Source organism: Pinus tabuliformis, chromosome 7 (genome assembly GCF_031772625.1).
Source record: "Pinus tabuliformis cultivar Carrire ecotype Pingquan chromosome 7, CPIR1, whole genome shotgun sequence".
Taxonomy (NCBI): Eukaryota; Viridiplantae; Streptophyta; class Pinopsida; order Pinales; family Pinaceae; genus Pinus; species Pinus tabuliformis.
In genome coordinates, this window is record NC_142293.1 from 850,870,908 (window position 1) to 850,896,548 (window position 25,641).

The 25,641-nt window shown below is 36.4% G+C and overlaps 1 pseudogene; it reads right to left on the minus strand.

Moving 5' to 3' along the window:
* Positions 1 to 1,182: 1,182 nt before the first annotated feature.
* Positions 1,183 to 10,494, minus strand: LOC149250298 (soluble inorganic pyrophosphatase 6, chloroplastic pseudogene; annotated as a pseudogene).
* Positions 10,495 to 25,641: the final 15,147 nt, after the last annotated feature.

Below are 25,641 nucleotides of genomic sequence, written 5' to 3' on the forward strand. Positions count from 1 at the left end.
TCCTATTTTACATTTTCCATTTGAATAAAAACTTAATTTTTAAATGAAAATGGCTTTTATAGTCCATCCTTCTTGTCATTGGATAATATTTGACCTGTTTAACAAACTTTTCTAATTTTGACACACTACCATACTCTTGAATTCCTTGTAACTCAGCAGTTTCCATACAACTAGCAACCTCCTTACTATGAGCATCTGCTTGCACATTACTCAAAGATATGCATGGGTCGCAGCCCTCTTCTGCTCTTGAAGTTTCGCATCATTTTGTCAGTCTGTTTACTGTTGTGGCAACAATCAATGTTTTCCTGAGGCTGTTGATCCAGAACATCGCGATCAAGAAATGCTTCACTGATACTTGCTCTCGTAGTAATGTCTATATGAGTGATGTTGCAATTTCCTTCAGCTTCTCCCTCAAGAAAACGAGACACCTGTTTCTTATAAGAGGCTTGTGAATACTGTGTAAGACTTTCTGCAAGGTTAATCATCTCCTGACCGATATCTCGCACTCTCTTCCAAATCTATTGCATATCATGAATCAAGGTACAAAGATCTGCAAAGTTTCCTGCTTTAGTAATATCCTGGAACTCATTTTAACAACGTTCCGTGATCACTTCAGAAGGTGGAATTGCTTTCTGACCAGAAGTCTTTCTTCCAGACTCATTTTCAAGGATTCCTTCATTTGTCTTGCCTGTTTGAATAAAAACACAATTTTTTTTAACACAAATGCCTTTGACCGAAGCCTTAGCCTTTAGTGAAGGAAAAATACAACAAAAATTTGTTTGTCAACAGTTCTCCGCTTTCAACAGTTTGTAAGATACTTGGTGACCAGAGCGCCCACCAGCGACATGAATTGGATTGCATAAGAGTGCCAACATTTCATCTGTGCAGTCGCAGTTCTTATAATGATCCCAGTTCACGGTCCCATCTAAATAATATCTCTTTCAATGCCAGTGATCCATATCCATTTGCTTTCATCAATAAACTTACCGAGATTCCCGACATTCTCCGCACCAAACATCGATCAATGGAAACTTAAGATGATTTGATTTACTTAGAGCAGAGTGGTCACGAAATTTGGAATTTTGTTAAGGTAATGATAAAATCTGCCTGTGGACTCTGTGCACTGCGTGCACGTCCAGTGCGCTGCATTGATTCTGTGTACCGCGCCAAAGGAAAAATACACTATGGGAAAACGCCCAATGCGTCGTGTCGTGCCTGCTCCCAATGCACCACGCAGACTTCTAAACAGAGTCCTGGTTTTCCATCTGTTGTAATCCCTAAACCAATTTCGAATTGTAGTGAATGTGCCTGGAAAGTGCTTCTCAACGTTGTTGACATAATTGACAAGTGGTGCCCTTGGATCATCAACAGAAATAGCACCAATTTTCCAATCCAATACACCTTCATCAACCATTGCTAAAGCAGCTAATGGCTTCACTTTGGGTACTCTTCCAATTTTAGCCTGCCTTTCCCCAATCTTCACTACATTAACTAGATCATTGTCATCAAATGCTCCTTTAACTTTTGCATTTGCAAGAGATGAATCTTCCCATGTTCGTGGAAGCAATCCATAGTTCTAATTCATGTTATATGGGTAATATCGAAGTTTTCCCTTTTTTTAATAAAATGTGTCTTCAGTTGCAATTTCTATTTTTGCACCTGTTTCCTTTGGTATTTTAGCCACAAAATTGATAACCCCATCTCCTAATTGCAATGAAATATCATGCCAAGGTGATATCTTCTTCCCAGTGTTCTCAAAAGAAGAAAACTCTGTAATCCAGAGTTTGTGGCTTATTCTCTCAACTCTGCTTTGGGCATTTTATATCATCGTTTTTCTGATTAACTGAATGATGGATTTCTGTTTGTCTTACAGGGTATAGAGCTGCTGAAACCGAAACAGGGCTACCATTGAAGAGCTGTAGAACTTGAAACATTTTGACATATTTATTACAAAAACACATTTGATGATTTCTTCTTCAAAACCAGGGTTTTGAAGAAGAATCACTCTCGAGCATTATGGATGATGAAATTTTACAATGGAAACTGATTTGGAACCTCTTATGCGGGTGTTGGTATTATTTGGAAATTTGAAAACTAAATCGACAAAACCCAAAAACTCTAAAAGACTCTTTGCTGACCAAACAACCATCCATGACTATGAATGACTGAAACATTGACTTCGATGAGTTTTGATGCACTTTAATGGTCAGACACACACCAGCAGGTACATGACATGAGGGAAAAGAAAGACAAGACCCTTCCAATAGATAATCTATGATTTCTAATTGAATGCAACCGGACTTAGAATGGATGAGACACTTAAAGATGAAATGTAAAAAGAGTTTTTGATCTCTGACGGAGGGCTGAACAGACCGAATCTAACAGGATCTAGTCTGAAAATTTATGAAACGTGGTCCCTAGAAGAAAAGAGAAGGTTGTAGCCTTCTATAGGTTAGCACCTACATACTAGTACATCAGCTAGTACAAGAGCTAAGGGTGTTGTACCTCCCTTCCAGGAGAAGCTGGAAAACGAGAGAAGGTTGTAGCCTTATGCAAGTAGAAGCCTACGTATTGGTATAAGACTGCACTAGTACAGATCCATTGTAAAAAGAAGTTTCTAATTGAAAGAAGATAGAGACGAATTGCAACAGGTGGTTTTCACCCACATTGGGTTTCCACCTTATATCTTGTGTTCTTGTATGTGATTTTCTGTTCTATTTTACTGTTCCTGGTTACTGTTTATACAGTTTTGACACATAGATTAATGATCAACATCTAAAGAATAAATTAAATTATAAGTCTACGAGTTATACACAAGTTTCCTTAATTGTAGTTGCGTATATACGCCATTTTCACTAACTGAAGTAGCGTATGAAAATCTAATTATGAAATGAAAAATAATTGACTTGATAATACTGATCCACCCCCTTCTCAGTATTATTTCCAACAATATGCAATTAGATGATTAGATTAAAGGAATTGCGCAATTCAATTGAGTGAATTTACTAAATAACAAGGGCTAATTCCTCAAGGAACAATGCAAGGAAATGTGAGCTCAAGCCAGGGATAAATTTGACTAAGTCTGGGTCAGAGGCCTTCAGTGAGCAGAGAGATAGGTTGTGCACTTGCAGGGTGAGCTTAGTTGAGCAAAGAAATTGTAATACATCTATATTTCATTTGATTAATGCAAGAGGCATTGGGGTTTTTAGCATATTGTTTTCTCCAAATAAAAAGCCTTGTTGAATGTGTGTTATTCCTTCTTGCATGTCTAATTTTTTTGTTCTAAATTGTGAATTAATGTCCACATAGCTGTAGTTTATATTTGTGTATTGTGATTTAGATTAAAACTTCACGAGAAATTGCAAATCTACAACTTATTTTCTACATGATTGTACACTTTGTAAACTTTTTTCAGCTAAAATAATATAGAAACGCTTGCTTTCAAAAAAAGAAAAGAATATAGTTGCCCATTATGGTGCCTTGATTTTGAAATTCAACTCTCCATGTGACTATAATAGTTGACTTCAATCATTCAGAAATCTTTGTCTCTCTTAAATTTCCACAATTTTCCCAACCTCTCTAACTCAACGATGAGTCTCCTTTCCATCTCCATGGGTACTATTCTTCCCTATGGATCCTTGAGCTACGATGGGGATGTATGTAAGACGAGTGCACTAGCAAGTGGAGGAGAACTTTCAATCTCAAGGGGCTACCACTCACAAGGCCTCCACTTTCACCGAACTCGCCACAAAATTGAATAGTCACTCAAAATGCAAATTATAACTAGGACACTCATGCAACAATAGTGTGCTCAAAAAGTCTCTTTCTCATAACTTGCTTCTTTTTTATAGAAAGTTTCAATAATGAAACTTGGCACCTTGTGAAAAATAATTATTTTCTTTATTCCAATATTTTGATTATTCATTGTCAATCCCTCACCAGATATATCATGAAATTATTTTCTTAATTTCTTTTTAAAAAACTATTTTCCTCACCCAGAAATGTTTCCCTAGTTCTTCTCCTAGTTGTCCCTTGATCCTAATTTAGACTCCCCATTTTGTGTTCATTAACTTAAGTCAATAAGTAGGTTCCAATTTTTTATCCCCTAGCTACCCCGTAATTTTTCTAAAGTTAAAATCTAAGGTGGATATTTGGTGTTATGTTTTTAGCCACATGGTGGTTCTCTTATGAAATTCATTTTCCCTAATTTTATATTTATGTTTAAGAGTAAATTGTCATTGAATTAATGTTTCTATTTTGAATTTATGTCACCCTATTCCTTTGGTATTAGGAAAATTTAGATACTTAGGAGTTATTTACTCTTTTTAAGTTTTTCCAAATGCGAAAATGATTGTTATGATGATTTATTAGATTGAAATTTTATATCTACACCTATTATTCCCTTTCCAAATATTTTAACTTATAAATTAAATTTTCCTTAGAATTTTTTTATTTATATTGTGTATTTTCGTGTTTATAAATTCATGAGCTTAAACCCTCATTTACCTTCCAAATTTTCATGATGCCAAGGGTTCCAAGTCAGTCGCATCCTTCAAGAAATTCCTCTTAAAGTTCCAAGGTGCCACAACGCTTTCCCTTCATGCATCCATGACTAAAGAGGGGAACATGGGAACGGTGATGGAGATCATTTTCATCTCTTATGTCTCCCTTTATTGTGAGATGGATGGTGATGAGGATCAAGGAATATGTCTTGATTTGTACCCCTTAGTAAATCCTCGCAAGCAACCCTATCTGATGTTTGTCCTCATAGCATTGTAAGCTATAAGGTAGAGGCACTCCAATACCTTCTAGCCCAAGTCATAAAGGGAGTGCTAATGTGTAGACTTAGGAATATTGTCCCACCCCTCCCATGAAATTTCATTCAATGTCCTCTAAAACTCCATCACCCATGTGCAAGTCATTCAACCAAGAACCTGGCATGTGCCTGAAACCACTAATATGTCATCAATAATCATAACAACATATCATTTGAAAATCAAATTCTAGCATTAACTATACTCAAATGACCAAACCAAAAAAAATTGATTTGTCACATGTATGTTTTTGATGGTGGTCGCGTGCCACTCTCAAACAACTATCAATAATATATAGCCCCAAAGATAATCATCCAAGTATATTAACATGATAGAACATCATTGAATTCATCGATAGCGACATGTAACATAAGCATTAATTTAATTCAGATTGAACTTGAAATAAATACATCGTTAATTAACATCACATGGAATTATTGGGCCGACAGGGACTCTACAACCCAGTACAATGTAGATGTGTAGGTGTAATGTAAACAATTATAAATGCCAACTCAATTAAAAAATAATAAAAAGTTAAAATGTAGATGTGTAGGTGTAATGTAAACAATTATAAATGTAAACTCAATTAAAAAATAATAAAAAGTTAAAAATATATTCTGGATGAGTGTAAACATTTAAATGTTGGCTCAATTCCCTGGATGCAGGTGTATAGACAGGATTCAATTCTAATGGGATAGGGGTGGAACGAGGTGGGACGACACCTACCTACCCAGTACATAATAGATAAACGGTTTATGAACGGAGGCTCTTAGCATTCGAAAAACGTAGTGTTCATTTGTTTTATGTCAAGCGGCTCTGGATCTCCCATCCTGTTTGACGCTTTGGTTAATGCCTTCGCACGCTCCGGCTCGCCTCAGACCTCGGCTCTATTCAATGCAGCAGTAATGGAGGGTGCTTCTCGATGCGTGAAGGGGGAAGATAATTTAAGGCTCAGCTATGAGCTTGCTGTGGAGCCGCTTTCATTGATTCATTCGCATTTCTATCTCACTTCTGGCCTCAGCTATGGTTTCTGTTTGTATGATGTTGGCTCCATCATCTCTGATGCCTCTCGTAGCTTGAAAGCGGAGGCTGCTCTAAAGCTTTGCTCTGGTCCTTCTGCGGAGCCACCTCCGTTAATCCCTTGGTTTTTCTCTTGGGCCTTTGGCCTTCGCACTGATGTTCTTCTGATTTGCTCTAGCCCTGTCATTGCTGCTACCTCGCTTCGCTTTTCTCCCGCTACTTCTGTCTCCCCAATTCCTCGTCGGTGCCATAGAATGCGGTCTCGCAGGGGCCATCCTCGGCGCGTGCCTTCCAACCCTTCCTTCGATTCACCTTCCCTTTCCAGTGATTTCTCTGTCAGCCACTACCCTCGCACCCATAGTGGGAGAGGGCATCTTCTTGCTTCCAGCCACTATCCTGTGCCTTCTCCCTCGTCTAGCTCCACACTCTTCACCTTCAACTGCTCTCTGAACCGCCCAAGGATTACCGGTCACATTTCGGTGGTCTTCCATGAGGAAGCCCAGGAGGGGGAGTCTAGCTCTCATCAAGAGGGCCCTAGTTCTGTGACTGTCCCGACTTCGAACCTCCAGATGGGGATTGGCAGCACGTCTTTTCAGGTTCCAGATGCTCAAGCTCGTAGCACTCAGGTGGTGGTGATGGCGCCGGCTGATCCTAGTCCTTCCGATTCTAAAGCTGCTATTGCAAGGGATATGCCTGATACCGGTTGGTGCCGTATAGTTGAAGAGCCTCCAGATGATTAGTTTGCTCACTGTTGCCTTGCTATCGTGCCTTGTGGCCCATACAATTGGGCAAGTTTATGTTCAAACTGATATGTGGAATTTTTGTTTATTTTTGAATTTTTGTAAAATCTGTAATATCAAGAAGATTATAACTTGTCCCCCTAGGTGGGTTTTGATAACTGGTTCAAGACTGAGTTCCCTGACATTGGGCAGTCTCCTTCTATGCTTATCTTGAAAACTATGCCTTTCTTCAAGGCAGTGTTTTTTACTACGGTCACGTTGTAATTTTACTCCCTTTATGTTAATAGATTAATCTTATTTAGAAAAAAAAAATGTTGGCTCAATTGATAATAAAAAGTTAAAAGTAATACACAAAAAGTTAAAAGTAATATCAACCTAGGACGAGTGTAAACATTTAAAAGTGGCTCAATTCATAATAAAAAGTTAAGTAATAAAAAAATTAAAATTCAATTTGCTATATTTTGATTTTGTTATTGACTTTTAAATATGATTTGTTACAATACCATGGCTTATCAATACCACATGCCCCAAAAACATAACTTATTTCACAATCAAAATAATTTATAACAATATGACAAGATTCTTAACCATGAAGATTCCCCCCACTTTACAATGGATATTATTAACTTGTAAATAGGTTTCTTATAATACCATGCCTTATCAATACCACATGCTCAAAAGACATAACATATTTCACAATCAAAATATTTTATAACAATATGACAAAAATTTTAACCATGGATATTCACCCCCACTTTGTCATTGATATTATGAACTTGTGGATAGAATTTGTTACAATACCATCGGCCAATACCATGGCTTATCAATACCCATGCCCAAAAATCACAACTTATTTCACAATCAAAATATTTTATAACAATATGACAAAATTCTTAACCATGGATATTCACCCCCACTTTATCATGGATATTATTGAATTGTAAATAGGCTTTGTTATAGCACCATGGACTTATTTCATAATCAAAATATGTTATAAATATTTTATTTTATTTTATTTTTTAATCTTTTTTAATTAAATCTAAGAGGTAAAATGTTATAATTAATTTTGATATATATCTAAAACATCTATCCTCATAGCTACTAAAAATATTCTCATAGAAATTAAATCAAGGCTTTAATAAAACTAAAAAACAAAATACTTATATATATAAAGATGTGAAATTTATATAATATAAATAATATTATTAAGAACCAGCATAGATCTATCTTAACTAGGGATCCAAGCCATGAAAGAAAGCAAAGTGACTATTAATAATAGAGGAAAGATAGTGCGAGCTTCTTTTAAGTTTTTCATAATTGTATTTTCTTTGACATGATTGATTCAAAATATAGGTTTAATAATTTACAACTAATTGAGTTTTTTTAATGTAGGTAATTTCTTAAACACAATATAATGGGATCAAATTTAATAGGGAGGGAGATAGTGACAAATCTGAAGGGCAGAGAGAGAGAGGGAGGTGGGAGAGAGAGGAATGAAGAGAGAGGAAGGGAGAGAGAGAAGGAGAGAGGGAGAGAGAAAGATAGAGTTGGAGAGGGAGGAAAGAACAAAGACATAAAGAGATAGAGGTGGAGAGGGAGAGGGAGTGACAAGGTAGAGATGGAGAGAGAGAGGAGGGAAGAGAGAGAAGGGGAGAGGAGAGAGATAGGGAGAGAAGGGAAAGAGAGAAAGAGGGAGACACATAGATGGAGGGGAGAGAGACAACGAGAAAGGGAGGGTGATAGTGATAGATTTGGAGAGAAGAGAGAGAGTGTGTGTGTTGGGGGGGAGGGACATAGGGAGGTGGGAGAGAAAGGGAGAAAGTGGAAGGAAGAGAAAGAGGACTCAAGAGAGAGGAGAGAGAGAGAGAGACGGACTTGGAGGGGGAGAGAGAGGGAGGGAAGAAGAAATACATTGAGAGAGAAAGGTGGAGAGAGAGAGAGGGAGTGACAAGGGAGAGATGGAAAGAGAGTGAGGGAGAGAGGAGAGCAGGAGGGAAGAGAGAGAGAAGGGGGGAGAGAGAGGGAGAGAAGGGGAAGAGAGAGAGAGGGAGAGGAAGAGGGAGGGAGAGAGAGATAGATAGATATGGAGAGAGTGTGTGTATTTTTGGTGGGTGAGATAGAGAGAGGGAATAAGAAAGAGACACATAGATATAAATATAGATATTATATAGTATTATATAACAAACCTAGATCCATCTTAACCTCGGATCTATCAAGTGTCGAGGGGGATCAAATCTCTCGAGGTGAAAACATTTCCTCAAGTTTTACAATAAGAAAAATATATTTTCACCTCGAGATATTTGATCCCTCTCGGCAATTGATAGATCTAGGGTTAAGATGGATCTAGGCTAGTAATAATAATCATCGGATCATTAACCCTAATGTCCTCAAAAAATAAGTAGAAGCTATAGAGTTTGTCTTAAAATTCTAAATAAGATGGGAGAATATGTCTCATAGCTAAGGTAAAAGAGGGCATTACACTGAAGTGTTAGATGAGATATTGTAATAAAGTGTTAAATAATAAAAAAATTTGTTAAAACATAATGTCAATTCAATTAACCCGGATGCGGGTGATACGACGAGTGGCAGTGAGGAGCCACATGCCAGACATGTGCTGCCTCGAGTATGAACGGAGAATTCAATGCCTCTCGCCGCCGAGGAGTTAAGGGCTAAGGTGAGATCGCAGGGAATTCAATGCAGCGTCAGGTGAAATGGGGAGACTGCAGAGTGCAGTTATGGAGAACAGGTCTCGAGGGAATGTTGAGAAGTTTAAGAAGGATGAGGGAATGGAGCAGGTTTATGCTCAGAGCTGGGATCACGCAGTTCAGGTTTCTGTTGGCAATTTTATCATCCAGGCTTCAGCTCTTGCTGTTAAGGCCGGCATTCAAGGAGCTGAGGGAAGTCTCAAGCTCGGAAATTCTGTTGGTCGCTGTCTCTGTTCTGTTGAGTATCGTCCCAGGACTGCTGGGAGCGGATTCAATTCTGTTGGGGGACGTCTCAAGCCGGGAAGGCCTTCAATTGCTGCTCTGCTTCAAGCCACCGGCATTCCTGCAAAGATGGTTAGACCCCGGCAAAGGCTGCTCAGTCGACGAGGTTCTGCTCGAGGAGGTTCTTCTCGCCATCCAGCCGCAGAGCCCCATCACCACTGTTGTTGCTGCTACTGCCACAGAAGGGCAGGGGCCAATACTATCCAGGCGAGCCAATTCATGGACGCGAGCAATCCCAATTCTAGACCGAACCCTCTTCCAGCGTTCGGCTCTGCCATCTTCACTCTCGGCAGCTCGAGGGACAAATCTCGCATTAATGCACACATTTCGGTTTTATTCATTGAGGAAACTCAGGAAAGTGAAGGTGGTTCGAGCAGTAAGGAGGAGCTCCCAGGTGAAAGCTTGGAAAACGACGAGGATAAACCAGCGGGGGCACCCGAGCAAACTCCTAACCGCCCTCAGGAGCAGGAGGTGTCGACTTCCAAGAAGAACATGGCTGAAGATTGGGACGCCCTCCCAGAACACTACGGGTGGTGCAGAATTCTCGAGGAGAAGCTGGAGGAATAGCCTCCATTGGCACACTCTGTCGTCCTCCATAATTGTTCAGGTCCGGTATAGGTCATACGTCTTTGTCTATGTCTCTCTGGTTTATGTATATGTCTATGTCTGCTTTGGTTACGTTTGTAGGATCCATAATGGATGTTGTTATAAGTCTTTTGATGCCCCTGCGAGGGATGAATTTTTTTGCTCCGGTGCCCCTGTGCGGGATGATTTTGTATGGTCTGGATACACTGTTATGTTATGTTGTGATATGGAAACAGTTCTGTTTGGACGTGCTGCCCCTGCGAGGGCTGGTATTGTGCTGAGAAATGCTAACCCAAAGAGCCACAGTCGGCCTTGGGCAACCTGACTCCATGACTGTAATGTTTTCATGTATATAATAGAATAGAATAGATTTACCGAGAAAAAAAAAATATGTCAATTCAATTAAAAAAATAATAAAAAGTAAAAAATAAAAATAAAAACAATAAGTAACTCAATTCAGTATGTTATATTGTTGTTTTATTTTTTGCCTTAAGAGGCATATTCTACAATTACTATTTAAAATAAAGATTTAATTATTTTAAATTATGAAAATAAAATTTCAAATGAGTATTTAATTTTTAATCATTATATTTTAGATTATCAAAATAAAATTTGAAATAATTATTTAATTTTTAATAATTTATTTTCTTATTTAGCTATTTTATATATATATATATATATATATATATATATATATATATATATATCTCTTAATCATGTTATTACATTATCATTATAAATTAAAATAATAAATAATGGTTAATGTTATTAATAACATAAATAAAAAAATATAAAATATTATTTAATTTATTATAATCAATTAATATATCTATTAATTTAATAGTATTATTATAAATTATTATAGATAATTTAATTTATTACTTATAATAAATTATTAACTAATTTAATAATAGAGTTTCTAGAATTTTAATTTAATTATCAATAATTATCAGGTGGATGGTAAGAATTTAACCTCCACTGAATATTCTAGAATATTCATTATTAATAATTATTAAATGGATGGTAAGGATTTAACCTCCACAAAATATTCTTAGTGATATACTAAAATAAAAGGTTGAAATTATCTCCAAAGGAGTAATGTCCTTTTAGCTATTTTAATTAAATTTACTAATTTTAAAAAATGTCATAAGAAGTGCGTTATGGTTTTGTAATGATAAGCTATGATATTGGAATCTCCATGGTAAAGTGGGGAGTAGGAATCAAGAATAATAATTGAAAACCGAGTTATAATTTAGTGTGTGTTTTTTGATGCATATTACCAATCATTTAATTTATATGGTTGCACTAGTTAATAATATTTTACATTCCAAAAAGAAACAGATATGGAATTAGTGAATTATCTTATTATATAAATTAAAATAATAATGATTCATATTCATAATGATATAAATTAAAACAACAATGGTTCATATTAATAACTATAATCAATTCTTTTGGCACTCAAGTGGTTAGCCTCAACGTAGTAGATGTAGCCAGTCACAATGAACAACATAGAAAAATATTCATAACCATGATATTTCAAAACTATATAATAAACCTATAAAAACTTAATATTTATAACAAAAGGTTTTTAAGAATGCTCTCAAATATATAAACTAAAACAATACCATGAATATGAATGTTGAATATTTAAAACAATGTCATGCATATGAATGTTGAATATTTTATGTATAGAGATGGGAATATGAATATAAATAGTATTATAAAAAATTTCTCTCACACACCTATAAACTAAAAAATGCCATAGGTATGTATGTTGAAATATGTATAGAAATGTGAAATTTATATAAATATAAATAGTATTATAAAAAATCTCATAGATACATATATAAACTAAAAATTATCATGTATATGTATGTTAAATATTTTATGTATAGAAATGTGAAATTTATATAAATATAAATAGTATTATAAAAAATCAGCATAGATTTATGAAATGATAAAAAATATAAATCTCTTCCTATATAATTCTTTTTAAATTTTACACTTAAAAATAAATTACATTTTAAAATATTTCAAACCTAATAAATCTAAAATAAAAATAAATTTATGTTGACCTTTAAATAAAATACTTAATAATTATCTTTACTTAACTAAATTTTCAAAAAATTATAATAAAATAAAAATCTAGATTTTAATATTTTTAATAAAATAAATAAAAAATAAAATTAAAAATTTATTTTCAAAACTTTTAATATATTTTCAAAATTTATCATAGATACCAACCAATTATTTAAGATCTTTGGGGCTTCCTGAACAATTAAAAATATCATATGAACTTCTGAGCCAGCGAGAACTTTGGCATGGAGCTATCACAAACATCCTAACCTCTATCAAATTTGGCCAGAATGGATCAGGAAAGATTGTAACTTTGGTTGTTTGTTATGGCGTTGTTTAATCATTTAAGTTTTTGGAGATTTTGGCTGGTGAAATGACCTTAGGTTAGATCGTATTTTTTTATTAATGAAAAATTATTTTAATATAAATGGGCTGTTTCAAAAAAATTTGTAAAAAGTTAACGTTTAAATTAATTTTTAAAAACTTTTAAATAAATTTAAGTAGAATATATATTATGGTTTAATTGTTAGTGGAGGTTTGGTCTTCACAAATTTTATGGTCCAATAGTATGGAGGTTTAGTCTCTACAAGTTTCATGGTCCAATCTGGAACAAGACTATGTAAACCTGAGATCTGCTCCAAATACTATTTCTTTAGTGGAAAAAAATACTAACTTCCAAAACATTTAAACAACACAAAACAGTATGACCACAAGTCTTATGGAAAACTATGGGACCTAAAAACTACTCAAGCTTCAATTAAAAAAAAAAAAACCAACTTCCAAAACATTTAAACAAACACAAAACATTGAAGAAGGATACAGGGGTGGAGGAATTCTCTGAATGGTCAAAAGTGGCCTGAATCCAGGAAAAATAAAATTCAAAAAATCTTGCAGAAGTAGAGTTTGAATCATGTTTTTGATGATGGAAATAGATTCAACGCCATCAAAAACCTCTGGGGCACCCAAAATTTTGAAGTTTAACCACTATAACCTGGATTTACAAAAATCCCTGCGAAATTCTATCAAAATCTTGCCAGACTATAACCTGGATTTTCAAAAATCCCTACCAAATTCTATTAAATCTTATCAAAATTTCTCTAATTTTCAAAACAAAAAAATAGACCGTTTAAACTAAGGCCAAAAGATGATGCCCATAGAGTCAGATATCTTACTCTGCTTACTTGCAACTATCAGTGCCAAAAACACAAGAACATAAATCTCTTGCGGCCTGCACACTCTAATTCTCTGCTTTTCAGCTACCTCTGCCAAGGCCTGCACCTAGGGACAGTCTGAAAATTCATGCATGCCTCTGTGGTGTCCCTTCTTCCGTGTGACTACTAACCTACCCCAGTTCAATCTTCACCTATGTCTCACCCTGCTTTTGCTGCACACGCATCTGAGTTAGAGCTGCGCATTCAAGGTGCTCCATTAATATTTTTTTAATCAAGAATTCTAATCAAGATTTTAAAAATGAAAAAAAAAAGAAGAAAAAAACAAAAACAAAAACAAAAAAATTACTAGTATGGGTTTGGAGTCTGTTTTAAAATTGTTTTTGCTTGATTAAGAGTTGGTTTTCCTTAGATTTAAAGAAATAGGTTAACAGTCCAAGACCCATAGTCATCTGGCAGGGCCACCAACCTCTTATTCCAGATAGCATGGGTTTCTTTCAATAAAGGTGATGATTTAGCTTGCATCAGAGAATAACATCCAAAAATGATTATCCTCACTGCTAATTTGACAATTGAATTATGATAAATTTTCCCATCAATATAAAAAACAATCACTAATACAACCAAATTTCAAGAACAACTAATCACCAGCCTAAACAATGCTCTCATGTGCTGACTTTGTCGGGCCAGCTTCTGGTCGACCTATGCTGATTCTGTCGGACTAGTTTCTTGCGGAGAAAGTTAATAACTAGATTCGTGGTTGTACAAGATTAAATTGGAGAAATACTTGATTATGAGTTTCTGTAAACATTAATCAGAGGAATAGAGAATGTATTACAATTGTTTGCTTACTCTAAGCTCAAACTGCAAGTGAATAATTATTCTCTTTGCTCAATGAAAAGCTCTGACCCAAACTTAGCCAATTTCTGCCTCCACCCGATCTCCTATTTCCTTGCGCAAATCCTGGGGAAATTGGCCACTATTATTTAGGAATTTCCTCCGAAAGGATTGTGCAATTCCCAAGGATTGATCATTGATTGCATGAAACACCTGTAAACTCAAGACTAGTATACAATTGATGTTACACTGCCTTGGAATCTCCACCACAGTCGAGCAATTCGAATTCTTTGCATGCATGAGTTGTTTTTTGTTGATTGATTAGTTAATTGGATGATCACGGAGTTAGACTATTGTCCCACTGCAGAACTGACCTCCAACTAGTTCTATCAACAATTAGAACTAGTTTAACTGAATACAATTGAAAATAAATGTATTGGATTGCTACAAATTAGCAATCACACATGCATAATTGAACTCTAATCCCTATAAATTGAATTTACTGAGCTAACTAAGTGACAAGAGCCATGTCACCTAAGTTATATGCCTCCAAGTTGTCTGTTGATGTGGAAATTTTGAATTTACTCAATTTGATGAAGGCTAAGTCAAATTGAGTCTTTCTTGCTACACTTCTCAACACTCCCTCTTAGCAAGAAAGGGATTATCAACCACCCCTATCCCACACCTGTGGAATTCGAACTTCCCTCTTGACAAGGCCTTTGTCAAGATGTCAGCATCTTATTCCTCTGTCGGAATGTATTGTAGTAACATTATCCTCCTTTGCACATAATAACGTAAATGGTGATACTTGATATATATATGCTTGGACTGATCGTGAAATATTGGATTCTCAAATAGCTTAATGCAACTCTGATTATCACAATAGATCACAGTTGGATCCATCTCCTAACAAAACAATCCTATAAGTATCTTCTCAACCAGATTACCTCACAAGTTGCTTGAATTATAGTCATGTATTCAACTTCTACTAAGTTCAGCACCACAAACCTCTACTTCATGTTGTACCAAGAAATTGGTGCTAAACCAACATTGAAAATTCCACCTGATGTACTCTTTTAGTCGAATGGACACCCTGCCCAATCTACATTTGTGAAGCCACACAACTTCACTCCCTTTGTCTATTTATACCATAATCCATATTGGTTAGTGCCTCTGAGGTATCGTAAGACATGCTATGTTTCCTTCCAATACAATTTGGTTTCCCTAACCATAGCTTGGCTCAACTGGTTGATTGCATAGCACATATCTGGTCGTGTGTTCATAAGATACATTAGTGAACCCACTAGTTGTCAGTAAATGGTAGCATCAACCTCTTCACATGAAGTGGCATTTTCCTTTCTCCAGTTGGTCGTTAGAGGTGTCTCCATGGGCTTACAACTCTCCATGCTAAATCTGTGCAGTATCTCGGTGGCATACTTTCCCTGAGACAAACAATTCCCCATCACCTTTCCATACTTCCAGCCTGAGGAAGTAGTGCATGAGACCTATGTCTTTCATCTCAAATCCCCTTGCAAGGTCCTCCTTGTAAGAGTTGATAAGTTTCTCATCATCTGTCAATATTAAATCATCAACATATAAAACAATAATAAGAAATTTACCTTCTACCAAAATATGATAAAGATTCACATCTGCATCACTTTTGGTGAAGCCCAATTTAGTGAGATAACTATTAATTTGAGTGTACCAAGCTTAAGGTGCATGTTTGAGACTGTATAATTCTCGCCTAACTCTGCACACATGAGACTCCCGATCAAATGTCTCAAATTACTCTGCTTGCTTGATGTACACTTCCTCCTCAATAACACCATTGAGAAATGTTATTTTTACATCCACTTGGTGGATCTTCCACCCCATCTACGCAACTAGTGTAAGAATTGATCTAATGGATTAATACCTTGCTATGGGAGAAAATGTTTCCTCATAGTTGGTTCCCTCAACTTGAATCCTTGGGCCACAAATCTAGCCTTGTACTTCTCTATGCTTTCGTTTGCTGCATTCTTAACTTTGAAGATCCATCTCGAACACACAATTGATTTATCTATTGGTCTTGGGACCACTTCCCAAACATTGTTCTTCATGATGGATTTGTTTTCTTCCAACATTGCATCAACCCAAACTGGTTTCTCAGCTGCTTCCTCAAAATAGGATGGCTCAGTCTCTACAAGCTTAGTTATTAGAGCCATGTAGCTAGTGTACCTCTTAGGAAACCTCCTTTTCTTACACAAATTTGAAGGAGCTCCCACATTCTTCCTTGCACCCTGCACCAATCTATCAGCTTCCCTAGTTCTCTTTCTACCTTCTCTAGATGGTTCTGCTTGAGTGGATGTCTCCACTTTGCCTCCTCTTTTCTCCTCCATTTGTGTCTGCTCCACAACTTCATAAGGCCCCTCCTTAATAGGATCCTCTTTTGGAGCTAAAATTTCCTCTTCTGGTGGGATTTGAAGCTCCCTCTCAAGATATCATCTCATTTCTTTCTCCTCATTAAAATTTACATCCCTTTGGACAACTGTCATTCTAAGGGAAGGCATGTGCACCTAGTAATTGTGTGGAGTTTCGGTGTAACCCACAAAAACTTCCAACTCTGTTGCAGGCTCAAGTTTCTTCCTCAAATCTTTGGAGACATATTAGTAAATAAAGGCTCCAAATATTCTAAAATGAGACACATCCATCTTTCTCCTCGAGAAAGCCTCCTCCAGTGTAATCATACCAAGAATCTGATGAGGACTCTGGTTCTGCAAGTAAATTGTTTTGTTACATGCCTCTTCCCACAAATATAGTGGCAGGCCTTGGTCATGTAGCATAACTCTCATAGCTTCCACAATTATCTAGTTCTTCCTCTTAGCTACCCCATTCTGTTGTGGGTTGTGGGGAGCTGTCAGTTCTCATCGAATTATTTCTTTGCCAAAATAGTCCTTAAAGTCATTTAAAACATACTCACCTACATTGTCACTCCTGAGAGCCTTCACCTTCTTGTCGGTCTCTTTCTCAACTAGTGCCTTGAATTCTACAAATTTTGAGAATGTCTCATCCTTCTTCCGCATGAAGAAGATCCAACACTTTCTTAAGAAATCATCAATAAAAATAACATAGTACTTATGTTTGGCAATGGAGGTTGTCAAGAAGGATCCACAAAAATTAGAGTGGACACTCTCCAAGGTTACATGTGCTTTGTTGTCCTGATCATGGAATGTGGATTTTACATACTCCCCCAAGGTACAACCCTTACTGACATCCTACTATTAAAGTAATCCTTTAGGGAGGCTAGTGGTTATTTGTTGAATAATTTTTAAGGCGTCATGATGAAAATGGGCTAAACTCCTGTGCCAGAGTTCACCAACATTGCAACTCTGCACTTTCTCTGCCCTAATTCTTAATGAAACATAATATTCCACATCAAGTTTCTATAGATTCTTCAGACGAACCCTGATGTTCTCCACCTGCCCAATAGCTATGTGTCTCAAAAAGGCTTTCCCTTTACTGAAAATAACATCATAACCACAATCTTCCAAAACTTCTACAAAGATAAGGTTCTTCTTCAGGCCTAGTACAAACATGACATCTTTGAGGTCAAGAGGGGATCCCAACTCCCTCTTAAAGGTTACTGTACTAGTCCCAGTAGCACTGTACCTTCCATCATCCCCAAGCTCAATATGCATCTGGAGATCTTTGTCCTCTAGATCACTCAAAAAATCCATATACCATATCATGTGGAACTAGGCACCTGAGTCTAAGTACCACATATTCCCCATTACAATGATGGCCATACATGTGATCAAGGTGAAGTCTAACTCGAAATTTGAAGCCAATGTTTCACTTGTTGCTCGTCCTGAGTTCTTCTTTCTAGAATTTTTGTATGGACACTTTGTAGCATAGTGCCCAAACAATTGAAGAATTTTATTTTGGACAAATCTTTCTTCTTGCACCCTTAGCTGGATTTTGGTTTAGTTTGAGATTTCTTAACTTTCCCTTCTTTCCTTTCCAACCAATTTAAAATTTTCTCCATCCTGTCCCTTAGATGAATCTCCATCTCTAGTATTTCGCCTAATTTCTTCTTGTGCCAAATCATACCATAAGTGTTCCCAATTTGGTAATTTATCCTTGTTATTCACTGAGTCCTAGTAGTTATGCTAGCTTTAGGGAAGGCCTAGAAGAGCTCGGCTCACCAGGTTATCTTCTACAACATTCACACCAACCCATCCAATCTCATACCAAACTTGTGTAAGTCTGGTAAGATACTGTAGAATAGTATCATTCTTCTACATATTAATGTTTTGAAGTTTGTCTTTGAGGTTTAATTTTCTATGGTCACTATTATTATCGAATAGCTCAATCAGTGCCTTCCACATTGTGAAAGGAGTTTCTTTCCCATGTATATTTGAGACAATGTGGTCTCTCACTCCCTTCAGGATTATTCTCCTCGCCTTGGTTTCTTCCATTGGGCTAGGTTCTAGGGATCAGTTGATCCTGGTTTTGGAATGTTTGTCTTGACATATTCTAGCAATCCATTGTCATGAAGCATTTCCTCCATGTGATCCTTCCAAGCAATGAAATTTGAGCTATCTTCCAAGACATACTCTAATCTCAGTCCATTGAAGGCGATTCTCTCAATTCTAAGGAAATCTTGCTACACTGAAGCTGCAAATTTGAACCTCCTAATGAACAACTTCAATATTATTTTTCTAGTGTGAATCCTACTCTGATACCATGTATAAATATGGTTATAGAATTACAATTTCTCAATAAATTTAATCTAAATCAAGAGACAATTCTACTCTACTACTCTGCAGAAATTAATTCAGAATTTAGAACAGCATTCGCAAACATGCATCAATCACATACACAAGTACGTAGATTTACCTAGGGGAAACCAACTGATAAAAACCCCTTAAGCCTACTTGCATTAATCAAATGAGTAAAGAATGTATTACAATTCCTTGCTCACTTTGAGCTTAACCTGTAAGTGAATAATTGTTCTCTCTTCTCAATGAAAATCTTTGACCCAGACTTAGCCAATTTCTGCCTCCACTTGAGCTCCTATTTCCTTGCACAAATCCTAAAGAAATTGGCCCATATTATTTATGAATTTCCTCCAAAATGATTGTGCAAATCCTAAGGAAATTGGCCCATATTATTTATGAATTTCCTCCAAAATGATTGTGCAATTCGCAAGGATTGATCATTGCTTGCATGAAACAGCTATACACTCAAGTGTAGTCTACAATTGATGTTACACTGCTTTGGAATCTCCACCACGACTAAGAAATTCGAATTCCTTGCATGCATGAGCTATTTTTTGTTGATTGATTAGTTAAATGGATGATCATTGAGTTAGACTGTTGTCCTGCTACACAACTGACCTCCAACTAGTTCTATCAACAATTAGAACTAGTTTAACTTAATACAATTGGAAATAACTGAATTGGATTGCTACAAATTAGCAATCACACATGCATAACTGAACTCCAAGCCCTCTAACTCAAATTTACTGAGCTAACTGAGTGACAAGAGTCATATCACCTCAATTAACTGCCTCCAAGTTATCTGTTGATGTGGAAATTTCAAATTTATTCAATTTGGCGAAGGTTAAGTCAAATTGAGCTTTTCTTTCTACACTTCTCAACAAGTATGGAAGAGATTTGTAACGTCCTTTTTATTGCCTCGGTCAAATTACATAAAAATAAAAATAAATAAAATAAAATAATTATTAATCATTAAAATTTACGAGCTATGGTTTTGTCAATGGTCTTCTTATGGAATATAACCTATTTAAGGTGTGAAGTGTGTGTGTATATATATATATATATATATATATATATATATATATATATATATATATATATATATATATATATATATATATATATATATATATATATATATATATATATATATATATATATATATATATCAAACCAACCTAGATCCATCTTAACTATGGATCTATCAAGCTTTGAGATCCCTCGAGGTGCAAACCTTTCCTCAAGTTTTCAATCAAAAAATAGGTTTTCATCTTGAGAGATTTGATCCCTCTCAACATGATCCAAAGTTAAGATGGATCTAGGTTGGTGTTGTAGCTGCTACAAACACCCTCCAAAATCTTTCCTATGCTTCAATTTTGGAGCCCTCCCTTCTGTTTACATGAGATTATCTTTAATTGTCATGAAGTATCCATGACTTGATTAAGACTTATCCTTTTCATATGTGCTTGTGTTTTCTTGTTTTCATACTTATCTGATATTTTTGAGTCCCTATCCAACCTTCCGACATGACCTTGCAAAAGTCCTGGGCTAATTGCCTCCAAAAACTGCACAATCTTGGAAGGCAAGCCAACCCTAATGATGGAAACTATGCAATCCTTCTTGGTAACTCAGCCTTGACCTTGAGAATTGTGTAGTCATGGATGGCAACCCAACACTAAGCTCATAAAATGTGCAATCCATCCCTTGTGCTCAGAAATTGCACAATGCATTGAGTCGGGAAGTTGCCCAATTCTCCATAATTGCACAATCTTCCTTGGCAATGTGCATGGCAAGTTTCCTGAAAAGGAAAGAAAAAAAAGCAAAAAATAAAAAAAAGAAAAAAATAAATCCCTATAAAATAGGGATTCATCATTAGTTTCCCAAAGGTGGTACAGTCCCTATTTTTAGAAATTTTTGACAGGTGTCGCTTTTTCCTTGATTTTAGGCATGCGCGTCATAAACCCTAATATCCCCAAATCCATTTAATTGATGCCTCTAGAGCTCATTTGTACATTATATCTTAGCGTTCTAGCATTACCAATGAAATTAAGGAGCCTTCAGTGGAGTTTGCATCGCTTTTCTGGGTGAGTTTTGCTTTTGTCGTCTTTTGCTGCTTTTTCTAGTCACTTTTTGTCATTTCACTTCTATGAGTGTTGTTTTTCTTGTTTCTCTTCATGGTTTTTGGATTTTTAAATTATATTAGCTTGTTGAAGTGTTGATTCAGTTTTTCGTTCACCTTTCTTAAGTGTCTCAACAATTTTCTTGTTTTTCACACTAGTGATCGTTGTTTCGACGTCTCTCCTTGCATATTTGTTTTTCCTTCCATTTGTTGAGTTTTAGCACTTGATTCACATTGATCTATCCATACTTAGTTAGATCCTTACTTTAACTTACACTATAACTTAGATATGCATTTTTCCTACATCCTCACCAGGTAGATCTACACTTCACTTGGCCATGCATTGCCTCTCCCAGCTGGGCATTGCGCAAGTCCAAGGCTCAAGCTAAGAGCTTGACCTATGAGACTAAACAATTGATAGTACACATTGGCCCAACTACACATTTCACAGTCCCAGGGCTCATTCCAGCTACCTTGGCCACTGAGACTACACAATGTGTAGTCTCTCCCTGTCACTTCCCAGGCTGAACTGTGCATGCGTAGTCTCAAACCTCAGGTTGCATCACTTGATACTGAGACTGCACAATGCGTAATTCCCTCAACTAGTCTCCCTCCCTTGCTCATAAAAAGTGCATAATCTCTCTCATCAGTGCACTGGTTTTCTTCCTAATCTGTCTTTGAAAGTGGATTTTCAAAAGCTAATTTATTCTTTCCATGAGTGCTTTTTCTCTCCCGCAAATACCACAGTTGTTGAGCACTTTTGTCCAATAGTCACTGTTATCATGGAACCCAAAAGAGCTGCCTCAAAATATACCACAGAAAGCTATACCATGCAATTAGTTGAGAGTACGCCAACAAACTTTCCAATATATTCAGAAACCCAATTGTATGTGGAAAAGGAATTAGATTTTACATGGCATAAAGTGAACGAAGCTTTTTTAGCAAAGAGCTTCGAAGAAGATCTAGAGGACCAACATGTATATATTAATGTCCAAAAATCAAGGCTACAGAGGGTTGCATGTAGATATCCAGCCTTCCCATGTGCAGATGTTATCAGCTGGATTTTTTCACATATTGATGTCAACACTGTGACTTTCAGCAGTGCCAGCAAATGAAAGCTTGCTACTTTTATGGTAGCAAATTACCGTCATATGTACCATTTTCCCAAGCCATAAAAACACATGGATTCATACTTCTATGCCACTAAAACCTATGTGGGGATGAAATATGTTGTTAAAATTTGGGTGAAAGAGCCATCAAAGTTTTGACAGACACCCACAAATACATATAAGACAAAGTCTCTCAGGAGGTCCTATCAGTTGTTGATCATCTTAGCTTGCAGAATCTACAATCAGTAGAGCACACAAACCTTTCTTAAAGGATGGGAAATCTTATTGAACTAGGATGTGAACAAGGGGAAGTCATTCAACTAGTCAAACTTTTTGGCTTGACAGTTCAATATCCATGTAGGTAACGCCCTAAATCCTCTCAAGGGTAGGCAAGAAAGATTTTATATGTATGCATATTTATTGGATGCAATCTACACACATAATGCATTCCCTAGCATGAACTAAGCTTGAATTAGGGGAATTTTTAGGTCTAAAATGGGACTCCTAAGGAAATTATAAAATGATAGTGGAAATGATAAAATAATATTAGATTACATCATCAAATTTTAGAGGGAAAAAAAAGACTATTTTTTCAACTCGTATTTTCAGCTTATCTCCTTATCGGTTACTAAAATTTCGAGTGGAAACACTCGTTAGATGCAGAATTTGGTTCCTCATCCAAGGAGTACCCTGTTTCATACTTTTGGTGGACCTTGCTACATGAAAAATGTGATTGCAATCACGCTTTTCATGTATTTCTCATTTTTCATGTAGCAAGGTCCATCAAAAGTATGCAACATTGGTAGCCATTAGAAGATGAATTAAGTTTTTCATCGAATGAGTACTCCTGCTCTAAATTTGAGTAATACCTTAGGGAGATAAGTTGAAAATACGAGTTGAAAAAGTAGTTTTATTATTTTATTATTTTTTTACTTTTTTACTTTTTCACTCCAAAAATGATGAATCATCTCCCATGGTTGACATCATCATCTTGAATCCTATTGGTTCTTATAAATTTTATTTTGGTAGTACTTTTTTCTTAGGAGGCCCATTTTCAACTTCAAAATTCCCCTGATGGATACCTCGAGATCATATCGTGTACATCCGCTCCAAACTACTCTCGATTGCATCCATTGAGGAGTAATGGAAAATATAACTGAGCACTTCCTCATTCCACTATACAAGATGATCTTTGAGGAAGAACCACTTCGCATATCACATGGGGAGATGGAAGCAGTATCATAGATTTTAGATTGGATTGCCTCACTGGATGACACCTTCCTTAGAGTGTTAGGCGGTTAGAATTCGCCGCATATTTTACCAAGGTATGCCACTAGCAAGCTTGTCATGCACGAAGTTTCATATCATCTCTCCACAGGGTTATCAGAAAGTTTGCACAGGAAGACAAAAACACCTTGGCCAACTCTTCCTATGCAAATTGGATTGTATGAGATAAAGAACTTGAAGGTCACGGATACTGAAGGAAAGGCTATAGAGAAGTTTGCATTTTGTACTCGAGACTTTAGTCCATATGATCCCTGTGGTATTTGCAAAGACCATTGTGCGAGAATTCACTTTCAGTGGCTCAGCGAGACATTTCACTAGAAAAAGGATGATTGATCCATATTATCTCAGCTACCAGAATTAACCAAGATCTTTTACTTCTATGATGTTAGAAGAATTGCATGTGAAAGAGTGTGAAAAACCACATGTGCATACTTTAAAGAAGAGTAAACATAAAGGAAACCATAAAATCAAATAAAACACACAAGTTGATAATGGAGTTCACCCAATGTGGGCTACGTCTCTAGGCCCAGTGTCAATAGTGGGGAGGTCGCTTCATTAATTACTGCAAGATGATGATGAATACATGATGTGTTCTTTGTCAATACAAGGAAGAAATCCCTTAACTAGAGTGTCATGTCTCTCCACGAGATGCTCTTCTATAAGAAATCTCACTCATAAAATCTTTCCTTCAACATGACAAGACAACAATCTCTCACATAAAGTGGCATACAAGGATGCTCCAACAAAATGGAAAACAAGGATCTCAACATCAAATCATCATCTCAGTAAAAATCAAAAGAATACATGCGGCATCAGTGCATCGTATACCTCCACTTTTGGAAATGTCCCCAAAATTCACACCTTTTCTGAAGTAACAGATTGCACAGTTGAATTTCTAGTGAAAAATCATGAAATCTGACTATAAACTTGACCTCTTTATGACTTGGTCAACTTTGGGCTCCCTGGGAATCTCAAAAATTCCTCACAAGGACACAGGGAAAAAATATGCTTCTTAGATGAAGAAATGGACTACGCCATTAGAATCAGTGAAAAAATGGTTCATTTGAGTATAAACTCGGCATAGTTTTGACACCTTCAAAATTTCCCCCCAAGGAATCTTATAGATTCCTCATAGAGAATATTCTTTGAAATATTCCCCTAACATATGCTTTAACAATATTCCCCTAAATTCATGACTTCATTGGCCTACCTTCACCCTCGTCTCTCATGTATTCTCCATCATTCTCCATGGTTCCCTTTGAACTATTTGAATGGCATTTTATAACAAAGTGTGAGGGTGAATAAGACAAAGTGTGAGGGTGGCATAATGGTTGGCATAGTCTTATTAAGTTACTTATTGTTGGGGTGGTTTTGGGTTCAAAACCCATGGACTCCTAATTTTTCTTTAATATGGTTGTAAATCCTAATTTTGGTTTTAATATAGTTTTCAATCTATATAATATATGGAAATCGTATGTCCATATTGTAACGACTCCCAAAACCATAAGAATAAGAAAAAAGTGGAGGTTGCACCATGATAAGGCCACTTAGGCATAATTTTAGGTGCCATGTGGTACCATGTGATTGAGCCATGTGGCAGGTTGTCATTTGTCCACATCATATGCCATCTACATGCCATGTGTTGACTTGTGGTGTTGCCACATCACCTACTTGTGGGTCCACCTAGTTTGCTGACTAGCCTACCTAATTAGCTCTATGGGTCCCAACAAGCCTGATAAATTTTATTCCTTGTGTCATATGTACAACCTACCACATGGCAGAATGTTGACTTTGACTTTGACCTTTTCCCAGTTTGACTAAAACTTTGACTAAGCATAACCTTCACATACGAACTCGGATTGAGGCGTCGTTTGCATCGTTGGAATCAGGAAGATGAGATCTACACTTTTATTCTAATTTAATTATAATCCAAGGACTTTTATTTTTAAGCCTATCCTGAGCCAACTTCAGTTTCTGAGCCTTTCTAGAGCCACTTAGATCATTCCTCCCCACTGAGGAGATTTTGGTCCTCCAAAAGAATGAACACAATATGAAATATGATGTACTCCCTTGTCTGCACATCAAGTGCCCTGCCAGGCCACACTTCCTTCTCCTTCACCTTTGTTCTTCGGAGC